The sequence below is a fragment of the Micromys minutus genome, assembly GCF_963924665.1.
Source record: "Micromys minutus genome assembly, chromosome: 33".
Taxonomy (NCBI): Eukaryota; Metazoa; Chordata; class Mammalia; order Rodentia; family Muridae; genus Micromys; species Micromys minutus.
Window position 1 is genome coordinate 16,126,237 of NC_137968.1, and position 18,581 is coordinate 16,144,817.

An 18,581-nucleotide genomic window follows, 5' to 3' on the forward strand; every position below is an offset into this window, starting at 1 on the left:
CTGTCTGATTGCTCTGGCCAGGACTTCCAGTACTATACTGAATAGGTAGTGAGAGAATTGGCAGCTATGTCTAGTCCCTAATTTTAGTGGTATTGCTTCAAGTTTGTCACCAGTTAGTTTGACATTAGCTACTGGTTTTACTATGCTTAGGTCTAGGTCTTGAATTCCTGATCATTCCAAGACTTTGAACATGAAGAGGTGTTGAATTTTGTCGAGTGCTTTCTCAGCCTCTAGTGAGATGATCATGTGGTTTTTCTACTTTGAGTTTTTTTATATAGTGGATTATGTTGATGGATTTTCATATATTGAACCATCCTTGCAGCCATTCAAGTAGGATGAAGCCTACTACAGGATCATGGTGAATGATCGTTTTGACATGTTCTTGGATTCGGTTTACGAGAATTTTATTGAGTATTTTTAGGGTGTCATTTCGATCACTGTGGCCTTTGTCTGTTTTTTTTCTAGAAAACCATCTATCACATATTTGCTACATAGAGGGATGAGTTCCAAGAAGAAGTAAGGCACTCATATTTTTACTATCCAAACATATTTAGATTTTTGTAAAACCAGACACTTTCTTGTGTTTCCATATTCAATGTGCACCTAACACTTTGGCAGGTCATCCTTCTCATGTGACTTCTGCTGATGGACATCATGATATCACTTTCAGTAATCCAATCACTCATCGAATGGGCAGTGAGTCGTAGCAGTAAAGAGTAAGTGATTTAGCTCAATGGCAGTAGAGTGGAGACACCTTTAAACCCAGCAATCAGGAGCAGAGGCAGGTGAATCTCTGATTTTGAAGAGGACAGCCTGGTTGACACATTGAGTTCTAAGAGCCAGGGACACACAGAGAAAAACTTTCAAAGAAAAGGAGGAGGGGGAATAGAAGTAGGACATTATTTGGTGCTAGAGGATAGCCATAAGTAGTTATCCATAAACACCATACCCATTGCTAAGCCTTGGACCTCTATAATCCCTGTCCCTATTCATAAAGGGAGAATAATGCTATTTCCGGGTCCTAAAATTGGCAATAAAATAATATTACAATTTTTTAGCACAGTGGCACACAGCATTCAACAAATGTTAGCTATTAATGGTAGTATTTCAACATACTTCAGGACAGGAGTGGCAATTCAAACCAAGGACCAAAGCACAGAATAAAGTGGGACAGGGGGAACTTCTCTTTCTGAGTTTCCAGAGAGATCACAATAACAACTGGGCCTCTGGACAGAACCCATGTCACCTAACTTGAAGGTGAAGGTTAATGTCAAAGTGATACATGATTGTACACTAGACAGTGAGGTGGGGGAAAACATCTGGAAAAGCAGAAGAGAGAAGAAGTAGGCAGAGATTTGGGAGGAAAGATGAAAACTAACGTGAATGTTTCTCTAGGGGCATCTCTAGATTGATAAGGCTGCTATGATTATTTCTAAGGGTTTCTATGGGTCTATTTATCATATCTAGATGATCAGTTTATATCTTTGTATAGCTTATTGTGTAGAGGGTTGGTGGATTGAGAATTTAACATATAAACCTGTTTGATAAGTTAATAATTGTAGAGTCATGTTTCCACTGGGTGGTGGTAGAAAGTGTGTGAAAACTACAGGCGGGGCAGTGGAGTAAACAGTCTGAGTACTTAGAGGCAGTGTGAAGCCACTAAGTTAGAGGTACCCCACAGTGCCATGCGGTCTCATGAGTGCTGGCCCTAGTGCTAAATAAAAGATTTTCCCTTTTTATTTTTTATTGAAACTGGAGGGGACAGTTTGTCATTAGCTTATCTCAGGTGAACACCTATCTGTATTGTGTAGGTGTAGACTCTAGCCAGTAATGGCCAGCTGACTGGGGCTCCACTCCTGCCCTTGCTTCCTTCCCCAGTCTCATCAGTTCCTCCAAAAGAAGCCCAAAAACACATGAAGGATTGTTGCAATTAGAATTTTCATCTTTTTTTTATATTTTTTTAGTATATCTACTATATAATATATTACATGCTTTTCTCCTCACTGTGAAAAACTACATTACAAAATAAAATTAATTGAGGAATAATTTTTTTAAGCTCACAGTTTCAGGTCAAAAATGGCAGTGTAGTATGCAAAGATAGTTCCTGCCACACTGCCATTTCTGTCTATGACAGCTCTAGCATGAAGTGACTTTCTCACATATTGGTCACTAACCAGAAACCTGAAACCTTGGAGTCTAACCAAATTGGAGCCAACCTGTAACCCAGAAGGCCTGACACTATAGCTCTATATCAGCATTCTATACACCACATCCAAAATGTTTCATAACCTTCTAAAACAGGACCACCAGCTGTGGACCAAGTGTTCAAACATATAAGCCTCTCAAAGACAGTTCCATTTTAAACCTTAACGTGTATTAAAACAGAATATTTGACTAGTAGGAGAATGTGACTACTTAGGTTCTGTCTCATTTCTAAAAGAACACAAGGTTATAAGTTCACGTGCCTTGTGGGGCCATGTGGGAGATGAATGCAGGGAACAAGGAAAGAGGAGGGAACAAAGTAGAGTCATACCTGCCTCCAAATGCTCAAAATCAAACACAGCTTGAACATTGATGATCTTGCTGCTGTTGTTGTTATTTTGTTGTTATACAAATACTTGGCAGTCAAGGTGAAAGACATGTTTCTACACATAGTAGACAGGTGGATTTTTCCTCGGTGACACTATTAACTGACTATATCACTGTACCCTGCTAATACTTTACCTTTAGCAGTCAGTTAAGGACATTTTCAGAGGAGATGGAACCAGCTTGTATGGACCTATAGGTTTGGGGTACCTGTATTTAAATTCTGGCTGTACTCTTGCCTTGTGTGGCATGTCATGAAGTCATTTAACCCAGCCATTCTGTTCCCTCTTATCTGTATGAAATAGCAGTGTGTGCTTTAAAAGGGAAGTCTAACAAAATGAGAACAAGTTTAAAAATACGATTGCCAACAAGTTGGGGTCTCTGTCAGTTCAAGGAGAATAAAAATACTTGAGTACAGAGGGAGCTTCTAATCACACATCTCCTTAGTTCAACCCTGATAGACATGAACTTGCCTCTCAGAAGCAGCTCAGGACTGTCTGAATTATCCTACACAGAGAGTTATGGTTCTGGAAGGATGCTAAAGATAAGCAAGTTATCCCAACCACATAGATTACATGTAACTCATAAATATTTTCTCTCTAACCAAGAGTCGACAGCTGACAGTCAGACTCATAAAATTAATCTATAAGCTTCCAACTCACTTTAACTCTCATAAAGTATCATCTGTTCCTTATTCACTTTCCAACAACCACCGATTTGTCAGCCAGAAACCTGGGGGTCACCCTTGACATCACTTGACCCCCCTCAAGCCCCGTATCTTTTTACATACTAAATTCCTTTCTATGAAATCTACTGCTTTCTGTCTCATCATTATCTAGAACATACCTCCATCATCTGTTGTCTGGACCACAACAGGAATCTCCAATTCTCTGCCTCATCACCTTCTGTCCTGTACCTTCTTCCATTGCTTACTAAATGCACTGCACATAACACCCAAAACAAAGCTTCAACCTGAGCCATCCAACACTACAGGCACCACTCAGCCTGTCTCTTCCCTTCACCATCTTCCTCCCAGACAGTCTGATTTCACTTGCTTACTCTACTCACGGGTTGTTCTATTCAGGAAGCATCTTCTCACCTTTATCGACCTCCTAACGTCTTACTCATCCTTTGTGTCATTGCCTAAGCATCATTTCCTTGGGGAAACCTTCAGTTATCTCTCACACTGGTCCATGTATATTCGTTTTTAAACAATTAAGAGGCATCTTCTAATGCTCGTCATACATAAAACTATATAACTTGTTTGACATATTGTGCTTCCTCAGGAAACTATGATATATGCCAGACCCTAGACATTATAGCAGAGACTCCAGAACATAGTAGGTCCTCAACAAATAGCATGTTAATAACAAAAACAGAAAGAACCAATAAAAATAACGAAGAAACAATGGGTGTCAGATGCGTTTTTGCATATCACTTCATCTGCAGGCCTGACTTTAGCCCTGTCATTTAAAGGTAGAGAAGTGAAAAAAGAAGGAAACATGAGTGGGAAAACATGTTCACCACTCAGACTTGCTTTGGTTCCAGAGGGGGAAAGGGTTTTAAGGATAATAAGAGATCAGGAAAAAAAAAGACTTATGCACGCGAAGAACGCACAAATCCATGCTTCCTCCGTAGATCAAGCCTGCACTATCTGCGAGGCCTACCACCTGCCCAGATGCCCAGCTCCGTGGACGGAGCAGCCATGATTACATCCTACGAGAGGCGAACTCTGCCTGTTTACTCTCAGTATGGGCAGCTCACAAAATCTTTCCAGAGACGATTTCAACAGTAGATTCCGAGATTCCAAGACGTGGTCTGGGATGTGATTTCTCAAGTTCACCTTCGCTCCTCTTGAGACAGAAATAGTCGTGCTTTTAAGAGGGAAAAAAAATCTTATTTCTTTTTAATTAACGGAGAGTGGGTTGGTGGCTGCAGGACATCTTCCTCCCCGCAACCCCTCTCCTCAAGGGTTCCCTTTTGAATGTTGTCAACTTATCACGTGTTGACTAAGGGCGTATTTGAGATGACTAAAAGTTCCATGCCAAGTACGACAACCGCCTGGAGGATGTGGGAGCACCAGCTTCTTTTGGAGAGAAAAGCCGGCGGTTGCTTGCAATAGTTGCTTCAGAGACTAAACAGGTCTGATTTGAAGAATCCAAGGCGCTACAGGGTAAGGACTTGACTTAAGCAAGGTGGCCGGACAGGCACAGTACTTCCTAAAGCCAGGCAGTAGCTGAAATAAATTGGAATCAGCTTCTTTATTCCCACAGGAGACAAAGCTAGGAAGGAAAAGTCAGGGAAGGAATTATTTACTCTCCCTCCCTGCCTCCCCCCCCACCCCCAGCCCTGGCTGCAGTGTGGTTTAATCTAATTTGCATATGAGACTGGGAGTTCCTGGAAGCTCATTCCCCTGTGGCTTCCCTACTCCCACCCTTCTTCCCACCACTGACAGCATGCTGCCTCTTTCATGGCGACTGGACACTGAGCGTAGGAAAGGCAGCAAAATTCATCTAGCCGCCTAGAAAACTGGGCAATTACGCTGCTCTAAAATAGTGACATCGCCCTTCCAGAACCTTCGGTAGTTGTTGAAAAACACATGGGATACTGTATCTGACACTGAAGCCAGAAAAGCAAAGAGTTAGTGTTTCCTCCTAATACATTTTCTCCTCTCAAACTTCAGAAGGCTTCACCCCGCCACACCCAGTTACTTATGAGCGCTTCCAAGTAGTGACAGCAACTGTTGAAAGATGACATTTTTGCAAGCCTTTCGCTCAAACACTTATGGTAAGGTGGCCCTCCCCAAGTAGATCATACACTTCATCATCTCTGTCTGCCTGTCTGTCCACAGAAGGACAAGGTCCAAGGGGGAGAAAATTTGTTGAGACAGCACTGGATCAAACCTAAGGAGCTGAGCCCTGGCGTGTAATCAGTAAAAACTGGTGCCCACCCACCTCCCTCGGAAGCTGACTCATAGACTCGGCCGGTTTGCTTAATCACTTGGAAACTGGTTAGAGTGAACAGGACATGTAGTGATTAGCAATTCAGTCTGGTCTCAGAGAATCATGTTTTTCAGTGTAATACGCCAACTGCCGCCTTTCCCTTAGAGTCAACAGGAAGCAAGAAGAGAAGGCCAAATTTGACACGCCTTGATGTAACCCGTAACCCAGGATGGACTTCAGCCCTCATTTCTCCACCCAGTAACAGATTTTTTTTAAGTAAACCTTTCTGGCCAAACACCCGTCAAGTACCAAGGGTAAAATAATAAAAAAAAACTTAAGATTTAAAAAAAAAAAAAAAAGCCTGTTTGGATAATTAATTGAGTCCTTATCTGGATGTCATGTAATAGAAGAAGGTGGAAAATGAGAAAGAAGAAAAGATGTCTCAATTTGGGGTCTGAAGACAGTAAGAATCAAAAAGTAGAGGTCAATTGACAAGCTATGGGGCCAACTAGAAAGAGACTAGGTCTGAGAAAATGCGAAATCTATATTACTGGTTTTTTGTTTTGTTTTTTGGCTTTTTGTTTCCAGCTGTATTTGTGAAACATCCCTCACTGGGCACAGTAAGACAGAGCCATGTAGTCAGACCATATACAAACTAGCAACTTAGGAAATAATTCCGATTTCTGATTAACAGCACTGGGTGCTGATTCGAAGTCGACCATTTGCAAGACCAGGTTTGATAGCCAGCAGTGAGATTTCAAACGGGATCATTTCATCCACATGCAGGGCTTAAGAAAAGGAAAGACATGTATCTTTGCACTCACCTCTGGTTTCCCCTAATTCCCGGATTTCTTCTCCAAACCTTCAGATTATTTTCCTAAAGTGTCACTGCCTTACACGTATTTGTTGGCCATTGGGTCATCCACTTCACAGCAAGGCAAGGCTGTAGGTTCATAAGCCACTGCTGTAAAGAGACTATTTTGCCAGCACAGCAAAAAGACAACCTGAGACATGCTATTGAAGAATGGGATGACCTTAAAGCAAAATGAATCCTTATTGTGAGATGGTCCCTTTAGTGTCAGGCTGAAAAACGAATAACCCCTGGTTTCGTTGCTTTTCTGTTGTCACGACAAGACACCATGGCCAAAGGGATTTGTAAAAGAGAGCATTGAACGTGTGGCTCACAATCCCAGAAGGTTAATGTTCATTCACGGCCATCATGGTGGGGACCATGGCAGCAGGCATGTCATTAAGGCACAGAGAAGGCAGAGAGAGCTAACTGGCCCCGCCCCCACCAGTGACATCACCTCCAGTAAGGCCACACCTCCTAATCCTTCACACTTTCACTAACTGAGAACAGAACATTCAAATATATGAGCCTATGGGGTTAGGGGAGGACAATCACATTCAAACCACCACAGCCCTATAATGGAAACCCTCACTTTTCCTCCATATTCCCTACAAGGCCTCAGTGTTTCCCTTTCCTGTCCTCTCTTGTCTTGGCACTCATATCTCCCCTGACATAAAGGTAACACCTCCTCCTCTTATTAAATCAACAATACAATGGAAAATGCCCCTCCCCACCCTCCCCATGCTATGTCTCCTGTCTTGGGATTGTCCTAAGGCGGAGACAAGGTGGATTTAGGAAAGGGTCTCCCTTAATCTAAAGAAGCAGTACGATCTCGGGGAATCCATGTAGAACACCACAGAAGGCACAGGTCTTGAAGCAGAGATAAAAGATTGGGATGTTTGAAACTTACCTGATTCCTGAGGATCCCCCTCCCCCTCCGCACAATGTGTGACTCCAAAGCAATTATTCACCAAGCACCCCCATAAAATGGACGGAATAAAAATAGTGTTAATAATTCTAGCAATAATAAAGGCCAACCATCCCTAGTGTGGAAGGAGCAGTTAGAGGATTTTCAGAAAAACACAGTTCATTATAAACTACGGGAAGAGAGAAGACCCAAAATATTGAGGCTCCCAGCCCCAGGCCTCATTCCAGAGGAGACCCAGATTCTAGTGGTAAAGCAGCAAAGAGCATCCGAGCAAAACAAAATGAAGAACAGAACCTCCCCTATGCCTCCTCCCTCTGACCACACGGGCTTCAATTACAATCCAACCCCCATTTCTCAGATGCACCATCTGACAACTTGGAGTTACTGAGTCAAAATGCTTGCTTAGTATCTGCGAAAATGCTGCTTGGGAGAAAGTATTCAGAAGTAGCTGCTCAATCTCAGTGGCGTCTACTTTTGCATCACAGAGAAAAGTGGCCTAGCATGGCAAGAATTCGAACATCATCTTTCTAGGCCCTAACAACCTACTTAAAAGTAGGGGCTGGTCTTGGAATTCTGTGGTAGCAAGCATGTCCTAAATCAATTGTTTTAGAATTGATCACACTAGAAATGACTGTACTTCTCAATTAATATATCTCCAGATTCATTTGATGCTTTTTATCAATTTCTTTATCTATAAAAAATAATGCACAGCCAGAACCATGCAAGTAGAATAATTAAATGAGTTGACATGACCATATATGCTTAGACCCTTTCCATTAAGAATCATATAAAAATATCTTAGGCACAGCTATACAGATAGCTTCTGTCTCAGCTGCTTCACGTCCATTACTTGAGCCAACTCAACCACAGGTAAAGGAGGGTGGCCATGTTCCAATAAAACTTTGTTTATAAAGCCAGACAGTGAGTTGGATTCGGCCACCTGCAATAGTGTAAAAACCCCTGGCTCAAGCAATGAGAGTTCAATAGATTTACTATAGTTCTTATCATAATCAGCACTGACAGGTGAGGTTCACCTTTTGCTTATGTTTTCTAATAGCATCAGTAATTAAACGCCATGTACCTCACTTGGTTCATTCATCTTTGGCCACTGAGGAGGACAGGGAACATGGCAGGCCCTTTACCTTGCTTATACATGCATATCATCTAGTGGTAGAGAGGAGCAATTGCAAGGTTTTTTTTTTCCCCATAGCATCTTTGGTCTTGTTCAAGCACACCCTCACCAGAAGAAAGCTCCCTCAGGCCATCCTGATGGAACAGCTATGCCTGCACCACAGACACTGGTCACAGCCACATGGTTTCAGACATTCTTCCAACAGGCCCTTGCACTGTGCTTAGAAAACAGGGTTTTTGTGTCGATCCTTCAAAGTGTTCAGTGAGGAGGGAAAGTGAACCTGATTATGAAAATGTGTTAGCCAAGTAATTGTCTCATGTGCGTTCAACAATATGAATATTAGAGGAAAATATAATTCACATTTTGTCTTGAAGTTAGCCCTCAGCAAAGCACAAAGCTATTTCTTAGCATGGAGTATGGATGAGTGCTCGTCCAAGATCTTAATTTTCTCTCTACAGTCTTGGTCTGTGCAGACTGCTAATCATCTTCTGCACGTGGTTCTGATCTATGTTTCTCTAGGACATATGTTAGCATTACCATGGCCTCCTGTTAAAGACAGTCGTAGAAATGGTTGAGAACTGGCCTCTCTGACATTGTTCAGATGTGGATAGTAAAGTAAATCAAATCTTCATAAACATGCATTCTAGACTTGGCTTTTTGTTTCTCTTATTGTGTGCAGAGATTCTGTCCTTCTTTGAACTTTTGAGAAAGTTTTCTCCACCTTGTCCCTGAGATTTATGAACTTTTGGTTTGCTAAGCTATACCCTTAGAGAACCACCATTACCACCCCCCACCCCTTGCCTCCCACAGCTGTAGGATGGCCTAAGACCCACATCTCTATTTTCTGGATGCCTCAATTCCTGGGCACTTGGGCCCCCTTTTCTCTCCTTCCCTCTGTTCTGACTTAGAATGATTCTTCATCTCTGCCTTTGAGGAAGTTTTCCATCCTATGGTTTGAAACAAAGTCCCTGTTTTCTATTTCCCCACTATTAAAGTGGATGGGAAAATCTGGACAAAACTGGCCACAATAGTCTTTGAATTAGCTTTGTGATTCTTGGCCACTTGTCTTTCCCAGCAGTTTATGTTCCTTGCCAGATTTTCCACAGCCCTCAGTTAGACAGTCCACTTTCTCCTCATACCTACCTCTGGACTCACCCAGCTGAGTTTTAGGATGTTCTTGGGATCCTGTGTGAAAGTAATGTCTGGCCCTAAAACAACAGATGATACTCTTGCAAGCTCAGAATTCTCTCTTTGGCTGTGACAGGGGGCAGCCAGACAAGGGAGTCAACACTAAGGTCTACCTCAGTCAACACAGCCTGTCCATCCTGACCTAAGACTGTCCTTAAAAGAGGCCACCTGGGTTTCAATTATAGTCCTGTATCATTTAACAAGACTATGTTTTGGGAAAAGAATCAGTAGAAGACTTCGAAGGTCAGTCATTTGGTTGGGTGGTTGGTTGGTTGGTTTGCTTGCTTATTGAGAGAAAATCTTCTGCATTCCAGAAGAATCTAAGGCTCAATTTATAGCTAAAGATAAACTTAGACTTCAAGTCTTCTTGTGCTAAGATTATAAGAATATGCCACCATGTCAAGTTGATGAGACACAGAAGGCTGAATTCAGGGCTCTGTGCTTGTGAGCCAAGTGCTCTACAGACTAAGATGAGGCTTCCTTCACGCCGGGAGTTTCACTCTGTGGGACCGTCACAGAGTACACTTGCACAAACATAGCTTGCCAGCCCATGACTGAATGAGACGATCACCGCGCTGGTGGCAGTTGGACCTATTCATGCCGTTTCCGGGAAAAGATGTTAAAATGATTGACCCAGCACCCAGCAAGTAGAGGCTTTGAGTTTCTGCTTCTGTTACTGGAGCTAGAAACAAACACATCTCTCTTTTCTTTTTGGCATCAGTGTCTGCTCTGGGTCCATCACGTCAGGTTTTGCAGAGGTGGAGCCTCCTACCATTATCTCCATTTGCATTAGACCCCCCTTGGGCCTGGACCTCAGAGGTGCCTGAATTTAGCCCTAACGTGCCGTCCATATGAGGAAGGGCCTGGAATCCTTTTGAATGCTCCATAGGTTTCCCCCCTTTTCAGAATCCCTGCTTCCAAGCTCTGCAAGAAAGAGATATTTTTGAATTTTTATTTGTGGCATACATCCAGCTTATGCCAGCAGATGCGTCAAAGATACCACAACTAAAATAGGAGTTTTTATAGGAAAACAGAATGTAGGGCCTGAATTAATTGCTGACATCATGTGTACTCCCTCAGACTAGCTATTCCGAAAGAACTCTGCCCCCTTCCCACATATTTTACCCCCTACCCCTTCGTTATTATTAAGGACATATGTAGAGAAATAGAATCTTGCCTTAGTGCACTCCTGTCATGTCCGCTGCGCATTCCCCCAGCTGATTTTACAATTGTCCCTTTCCACATCACAGGCAGTCATGGTCCAAATGAGAACATCCTCCAAGAACAGATTGTGACTTTAGGTGGAGAAAGAGCAGCCATCAGAAGCAGATGAACTCTCAGCGAGCCAAGATTGGGACTGTGCCCACAAATGTCCTCAAGACAACACAGGGGAAGAAATACAAATGGAGAAAAGGCAAAATAAGAGATTAAGGCAGAGGTGAGATGATGCTGATGACTATGGGGAGGCGGGATTTTAAGAGATGTCAGTTATTTCGTGGACTCTATATGACCACATGTTTTCACTCTTACAAAGTCGGTAGCCGCGGCCACAATTTTGAATTTCTCTCTTTATCTTAGCCCCGAGACCTAGGCTCCAAAACAACTGTCCTACTATGTGTTCTTACTGCTCTCAGTGGGCTCTGTATTATTTCTCTTTTCAAAATAATTTTTATCTTTTGAGATTACAATTATATCGTTTCCAGTTTGCCCTTTTCTCCTTCCAACTCCTTGCCTATATGCCCCGCCCCTTTCTCTCTCTCAATTTCATGGCTCCTTTTCTTTCAGTTTCTTACATTAGACTCAGCACTTGGATGCCTTCCATTTTCCCTAAGGTATTTTAGGTCTCCAACACCTTCCTCCATTTTATCCTCTTTACTGTATTTATTAATTATAGAAAAAAAATGATGAATGCACCAAGCCTGGTTGTGTTTTGTTTTAGTTTGGGTTTGGGTCGGATTGGGTTTTGAAAGCCTTAATTTTGGTTAATTTGGAAGTAAAGTCATGTTGGACTCTAGAGAGGGCCTGTGGATAAAAGAGACTTAAGCCTATGAGAGAGCTTTCTAGAACTGTGTTGTGATGTTTTACTGTGCCCTAAAATACATCATATGTTATGTTCAAAAACACACTGTCGTTCTCATCCCCTGTATGATGGACTTCTGAGCATACACCAGAGAAGGACAAACGTAGAGTGAATCACAAATAAATACTAATAAAGTGTAATGGAAACTTTATGTCTCAACTGAAAGAACTATATCTTATTAAATGTTTCTGCATTTGTCAGTGATGGTGTTTTTCATTTTAGTGTGTGTCTGTGTGTGTGTCTGTGTGTGTGTCTGTGTGTGTGTCTATGTGTGTGTGTGTCTGTGTGTGTGTTTGTGTGTCTGTGTGTCTATGTGTCTGTGTGTGTTTGTGTGTGTCTGTGTGTGTTTGTGTGTGTATGTATGTGTGTGTGTGTGTGTGTGTGTGTGTGTGTGTGTGTGTGCCACAAGATACATGTGGAGGTCAGAAGACAACTTGCAATAGTTAGTTCTGTTCTACTATGTTGGATCAGAGATTGAACTCAGGTCATTAGTCTTGGTGGCAGGTGCCTTCAACCCATTGAACCACCTCACCAGCCCAGTCTGCTATGAATTTTAACCTGGCACCTAGCGCAGCTATCCCTGGAAGGGGTGTCTTAGAAAGTAAGTTTAAAATCTTATTTTTCTGCTCAAGAAAGGTAAACTTGAATAGCTCATCCCAATTCCAATCTAGTACTTTTCCATCGTTCCTCTCTCAGCCTGCCTTGTCTGAGTAATTTTCTCCCTATCTCTTCCACATTTTTGGTTCACAGCCCTGATTGTCAATAGCTAATGTCAGGCACAGACTAACTGAAAGAGTGGAAAGATGGTGGCTTTACATATCTGCTCAGAGATTTGGGGATGAGAGAATGGATGATCCGTGGATCCCACATTCAAAAAAAATAAACAACTTGCGATCTCTGTCAAACAACTCTAATCTTTAATATGCCTCTTAAAACATAAGATTAATTCAAAATCCTCTCTCTGCTGTTTGGAAAACAGCATCCTTACCAGTCTAATGAGAGATGCAATTAGAAATTAAGTGTCATGAAGTAGTTGAATAAGTCTTTATTGAATTAAATCCGTGTCGCTGAACTGAATTAAACTGAAAGGCAGATGCGGCTTCTCCTGGAAACCATTGTGCTGCATGGGTGGAGAGTCAGCCCTAAGGAGAAAAAAGACTATCTGTGGCCCCAGCTCTGGGTTAGACCCTCTCAACCCTGTCTACACATTACAATCACTTGGGGACTCCTAAAAGATGTTGGATGCCTGCTTCCCATCCTTAGGATATTTAATTTAATTGAACTGAAGTAGGGCCTTGATATCCATATTTTTAAAGCTCCTTATGTGTTTATAATGTCCAACCAGCCATGAGACAGCTTGTCTGGGAAACAAGGCTTCTCTCTTGTAGCTATAGCTCTGTGGCTGGGGTAAAACTAGAATCCTGGTCTTTGGTAGTGGTTGGTTGTATCTACTACCATAGGTTATGGGCCAAGATTTTGTGTCTCTGCACAATCAGCAGAACAAGAAAGTTTGCCAGCAGACAGAGCCTCTGGAACACATGTGTGCTGAAGTGTGGGAGATATTTGTGTGTACAAGCAAAACAGTCATACCACATCCTACAAAAAGGAGCCAAGAGAAGACTCAACATTCTGACTGGGATTTTGTTCCCACCCAACAATTCGCTTGCTCCGTCCGCTGTAGACCATTGACACCAGGTAAAGAGATCCAAAAGAAACCACTTGGGGAATATTGTGGTAGCGCCCTAGCTGAGACTCTGTGGAGTAGGACGCAGGAAGCTATGTGAGGGTTCCTTCTCTTGAAGTTCTCTCAACATTTTCTTCTCTGGTTTGGAAATCAATGGCATTAATGGTTTCCTTCAGTGACACAAGCTTTCTCTTCACACTTGTCCATAACCCAACCTACAGCAGCACCTTCTTGTCTATGATTAGCAACTGGACAATCTGCAAGAGGAAGCTTGTGCCCCCAGGAATTCTGTTGTTTCTTTGCAAAACGATTCAAAATCCACATGACATCTGTCATTCTTCAGTCTTGTTTCTCTGCCATGAGTCCAAAAGGCTCTTGCAGATTTCATGTTTGTGTTTTCCTGGTTTTTTTTTTTTCTGGCTTCATGTTCCCCTATGTAAATTAAGGATGCTTTTCCATTGGGAACATGCTCCCAAGAGCCTTTGCTGACTTTATACACACTGGGTCTCAGTGAGAGCAACTCTGTAGACGGCAGCATTCTGGGCTGCATAAAGGAAATCCAGAGCAATTTAAGAAAAAGCCCTTTTTAAAAATCAATCCCAGTAAAGGAAAAAGCTAATAAAAGGAAGCCATGCATGCTCAACTGGGAAATAAATATTGAAGTCATACTGCTGAATATTATTAAATTGGATTTTGCTCCATCTTTTGTTATTCATTTATTAAATATGCAACATTTTCTCTATGAAATCTTTCTAATATTAGCCCAACATACTGAACAATGTTGCCTACTTTCACAGTTATGTTTTGTGTGTGTGTGTGTGTGTGTGTGTGTGTGTGTATGTGTGTGTGTGTGTGTGTGTGTGCTGTCTTTCATTGTACTAGAATCCTATACTATCCCCTATCCTCCAATGTCTCTGATATATACACACAGACACACAAATGCCACAAATAAAAGACAGGAAAGTCACAGTGGACACTCCTCCTCGGTGGTATCATCTACAAACCAAGGACTAAAAAGGAAAAAATGAGCCAACTTTTTAATTTAAATTGTTGAAATATGATTCATCCTGAAAAGTTTACAATAATTTTGAGCCTTTAGAATATTCATCAAAATATTCATCTTTATTACTTAATGATTTGGTACTCCTTACATTTCATGTTTAATACCCAGTTTGGTGGGATTTTTGTTTGTTTGGTTGTTTTGGGGACTTTTGCTTTTCTGTTGTTGTTTCTTATTAAGTTTATTGTTTAATTATTTTTATTCATGTATGTGATACATTATGGTTACTCTCTCCCCATGTCCTTCCTTGTTATTTTCCATTCCATTAACCCTACACTCCACCCTATCCTAAGTCCTGATCTTTGAAAAATAAAGAGTCAGTAATATAGACTAGTTGGGGTATAGATGAATAAACTTTCTTCACACTAGCGTGTTAAAAACTCTGTAATCTAAACTTCCCTGGTTATTGTTGTAGAGATATCACAACATTAATTAATGTAGTTAATGTCTCAGAGGTGCTGGAATGTTTTGAAAGTTGTGGCTAGAAAAACAGTTACATGACTTAGGGGCACCACCTAATAAAATCAGCGCTCCAACCTATAATATTTACACGCCTGACCATCAATTCGGCTCAAGGGTGAATTCCTTTGGTCTCTCCCACTGATCCAACAATGTACCTGATACTAACGCACCAATACCCAACTCCTGTCGAGTTCACAACCTAGTGAAAATTCGAAATAGTTTAAAAACTCAAAAACAGTGACATATATGCTATTGAGTGAAAGTAGCACAAGAAGGATCACATCAGAGGCAAGGGCTTCCAGTCTAAGGACAAGGACTTTCGGTCTAAGGATATGGCTTCCGGTCTAAGGACAAGGACTTCCGGTCTAAGGATATGGCTTCCGGTCTAAGGACAAGGGCTTCCGGTCTAAGAACAACCCTTTGCAAGAGATCGCCCCCAGGGAGAATTGGGACATGTAGGACTCTATTTGGGTGCATATTGGGATTCAAAGAGTCTCAAAGTATGTGTGTGGCTTGGACCTCCTGCAAAGCACAACTTGAAAACATACCTCCGAGCATATGCACAGGGCATGGACTGCCTGCTGCGCCCACACCCCTGTCAGCAGGACATGTGCTTCCAGTTGTTTTCACAGTAGTAATTATGGCTCACATTCAGCTATCTACACCCTCTAGTCTGGTTCCATTGGTGACCAAGGAAACACATTTGTTCAGCAGCTGGACAAAGGCAAGGACGCCAAGCACTGGAATACGACAATTTACCTCTTTTCAAAGCTAAGGCACATTAGAAATTGAACCTTCACCCTTCGAACTGTCGGCTAATACCAACCCCTTCATTTCATGATAGTGAAGACTTTAACAGTTTATGTGAGAGTGGTGGTGAAAACCATAAACTGGAAGAAGAAAGAATGATTGAGGGAAAAGTCTCACCTGTGTGCATAATATTGTGTTTCCAGGTTTCTATGGTCAGAGGACAAAAAACTGAGTTTGTTGGATGTGAACTAGTTTAATCTGCAAGTAAAGTAAAGCAGCTAATTCTAGGCTTGTTATACATAAATTTTCTTTATAAAGCATTATATAATGGAACATCTATATCAGCCCCCACCCCTACTCCAAAGCTCAGGGAACATTAAAGACGTTGGAACAAAAAGATTGTAAGACTTAAGTGGCTCACTGTGAAATGTTGTCTTCTGGATATAACATAATCACCACGCTTAAGAGGTCACAGAAGTAGTGGTTGCCTGTACAAGACCTTCATGGGACTGAGCCTGTCAACAATCTATCATGGAAGTTGAAAGAACTCATGAGGCCCTACCCCTTGTTGATGAGCTACTGGCAGTTAATAGAAGAATCATTTTCTTCTTACTTGTGTTCATAATGGCCACCCTAATTATAGTAAATGGCTCTCCCCGCCTCCCTCTCACACATATACACACACAGGGTGGGGGCAGAGGAGAGAGAGAGAGAGAGAGAGAGAGAGAGAGAGAGAGAGAGAGAGAGAATATTAAGAGAAGAATTTTGTTGGGAAAGAGAAAATGTCCTTAATAGCAATGGCAGAGATATATGCGAGGGTAACGAAGATGAATTTGATTAAAAGACATTATACACATGTGAAAATGTCAAAGAAAAATTTGAAATATGTTTTAAATATATATATGCATATATATGTGTATATATATATGCATATATATGGATACACACACACACATATATATATGTGCTCTCCCTGAGAGCGAGCCCCTGCACCATCAGGATAGGAGAAAAAAACTGGCTCCTGAATAATGCTGTTTTCTGATTTCCATTTCTATGTTGTAGCACGTGGGCAGGTGTGCATGTGTGCACTCACATACACAGAGAGGCATGCACGCACACACACATACATGTACACAAATAGATACAAGTTTTAAAGCAACAATTTTCTTGAAATCTACAGTCTACAAGTGCTAAAAGAGACTGTTAAGTCTGGGGACACTGAAGTTTTCCATCAGGTGAATGATTGTCATTGGCAAAATATCCACAGTACCTTGCCATCCCTCGTTCACCTTCCTTGATATATGAGTTTGGAAAGAACATATTGACGTGAATGCTTCGGAGGGGAAAGCTAGGATCCTGGTCAGACAAAAGGCTGTTCCTTGCTCTTAGGGTTCTGTTGAAAAAGCGTTGACACCAGCCTGACTTTATGCCCGGTTTTATCAGTTATAAAAGCAGTATGTCTGGTTTCATTTCCTTGTGTCTTGGAGCTGTGTCTCAACAAATGCTAGCACTGATCGAAATTTGCAGATAAGAAACATTTTCAAATTCCCCATGAGTCATAGAGGTAGTGGTAGTGAAATCAGAATTTAAGGTTGTTGAGTCCAGAGATGATTGAATTCAGTTTTAATGGTGGATTCTTATCCCAACCGTAAAGTGCAGAACAAGGTAGCTAATTCAAAGTGTTAGAAACCAAAATTATCAATCCTATTATTGTAGGTACAGGGGTACCAAGGATGTGAGAGGAGAGCAGATCTGCAGAAATTCTCCCAAGCTTGCATAAGACTCCAATAATAATCCTTCACATCATCATCACAAAGCACTGTTTCAACAGTGAATGCCAAGGAAGAAAATATACAAGCTCTGCTGGACAGATTGACTAAGAAAATGTGCTTCTATCAGAAGTTTGCAGCTTTAAGATTCCCTTGTGTTTTAGTGGTACCAACCCACAAAGGGAGTTAAGCCATTTTGATCTCCAATAATGAGAAACATGGCTGACATTCAGACCTGCAACTAGTTAACACGAGTTAATCCTCGAAACAAATCAAGAATGAAATGAGGGAGAAAGAAGAATTTCATAATGGTAGATATCAACTAATGGGTTACATTTCTTTCTTCTCAATTAGAAATGGCAGCGGGTTTTTAATTATTTTTCCTTAGCAGGCACATCAAAACATATCTACACAAAACACAGCAAATATGTTATAAACGTATTTAAGCCAAAGGGCTCATCAATGCTGTTTGCAATTATGAAATCATTTGGGGATATGGTATTTTTTTCCTTCTTCTTTTTTTTTTTCTTTTTGAAGGAATTGTTTTTCTCTTAGATGCAAACCACATCACAGACCATGAGACATAAATTTTTTATTGTATCTTCAAGAGCAAAGATGTGAATTGTGCAACAAAGGCACCATTGATAAAATGCAATAGCCCCCCAGCATCATGGAGATTATCTCTTTGTTTAGGAAATAAACAGAGAAGGCCATGGCTTTAGAAATGTGTGAGCTGGTGGGAGTGGGGAAATTAAGTGCTACCCAAAGAGTTCCAAGGAGGAATTATTAGAAATTCCCAACCCATCCACCCATCACTTTTGTCAGTTATGATGTGCCTCAAAAAATGCCATATTTTCCAAACATTTCCTTGTCACTCTGTGGGTCATAGAAGGCTTTTCTGCAATGGGATGTAGCATGGAAGACACTCAGAACACAGCACTGGGATTAAGCCTTTACCATTAGCACTACCTTCTCTGTGACTCGGCTTCTTTAAGAATGAGAGTATGTATGATTTTAGGATGCTGTTGTTCAGCCACATGAATAGCACAACATGGTGATATCAGGTCAAAAATTATTGGGTTGTAAAGTGAATGAATAAATAAGTTTAATAAAATGAATAAATATGAAGACTATAAAATAACATGTATTA